General features: G+C 60.3%; 1 protein-coding gene across 1 annotated transcript in view; it reads right to left on the reverse strand.

The window, feature by feature from the left end:
• LOC102763622 (sex-determining region Y protein-like) overlaps nt 1–1,331 on the reverse strand; it is a 21,009-nt gene that overhangs the window by 9,730 nt on the left and 9,948 nt on the right. The gene's annotated exons all lie outside the window — the stretch shown is intronic.

Genomic DNA, 1,331 nt, shown 5'->3' on the forward strand with positions numbered 1-1,331 from the left:
AGCGCCCTAACCCCCTGTTGGCCCTGCTCTGTGCGTGACAGGGTACAGAGCCCCAACCCCCCTGATGGGCCCTGCTCTGTGAGTGACAGGGTGCAGTGCCCCACCCCCCTGATTGGCCCTGCTCTGTGCGTGACAGGGGGTGGCGCCACAACCCCCCAATTGGCCCTACCCTGAGCGTGACTGAGGGTGGCATCACAACCTCCCAATCAGTCCTGCTCTGTGCATGACAGGGGGTGGCGCTCCATCTCCCCATTGGCCCTGCTCTGAGCCCGACCAGGGGCTGCACCTAGGGATTGGTCCTGTCCTCTGCCACCGGGGAGCAGGCCTAAGATAGCAGGTCGTTATCTCCCGAGGGGTCCCAGACTGCGAGAGGGCACAGGCCAGGCTGAGGGATGCCCCCCTTCCCCTCGAGTGCACAAATTTTTGCGCACCGGACCTCTAGTGTATATATAAGAACCCAGCAACTGAATGGTGGAACAACCAGAATGACCTGTTGACCAGTCGCTATGACATGCACTGACCATCAGGAAGCAGACACTCAATGCAGAAACTGCCCCCTCGTGATCAGTGCGCTTCCACAGTGGGAGTGCCTCTTGGCTGACTGGGATGAGCAGCACTCCCACAGTGGGCTGATCCCCCCAGGCAATTCCCCTCACCAAATGCATGAATCCATGCACCTGGCCTTTAGTTGGTATATATTCACTAGATGCCTGCTCTATATCTATCTGTGTTTTTATATTACTGACTAGAGGCCTGGTGCACAAAAATTTGTGCACCCCGGGGGAGAGGAGGTCCCTCAGCCCGGCCTGTTCCCTCTTGCAGTCTGGGACCCCTCGGGAGATAACACCCTACTGGCTTAGGCCTGCTCCCAGGTGGCAGAGGGCAGGCCCAAACCCTAGGTGCAGCCTCTGGTTGGGCTCAGAGCAGGGCAGATTGGGGAGTTGGGGCACCGCCCCCTTTCATGCACAGAGCAGGGCAGATCTGGAGGTTGTGATGCCACCCTCAGTCACACTCATGGTAGGGCCAATTGGGGGGTGGGGCACTGCCCCCTGTCACACTTAAGGCAGGGTCGATGGGGAGGTTGCGGTGCCACCCCCTGCCACGCACAGAGCAGGGCCAATAAGGGGGTTGGGGCACTGCCCCCTGTCACGCCCAGAGCAGGGCCGATCAGGGGGTTGGGGCGCTCCCCCCTATCACGCACAGAGCAGGGCCCATCAAGGGGGTTGGGGCTTTGTACTCTGTCACACACAGAGCAGGGCCCATCAAGGGGGTTGGGGCTTTGTACTCTGTCACACACAGAGCAGGGCGGATAAGTGGGTTGAGGAGCTCAC

This window comes from Myotis davidii, unplaced genomic scaffold (genome assembly GCF_000327345.1).
Source record: "Myotis davidii unplaced genomic scaffold, ASM32734v1 scaffold870, whole genome shotgun sequence".
NCBI lineage: Eukaryota > Metazoa > Chordata > Mammalia > Chiroptera > Vespertilionidae > Myotis > Myotis davidii.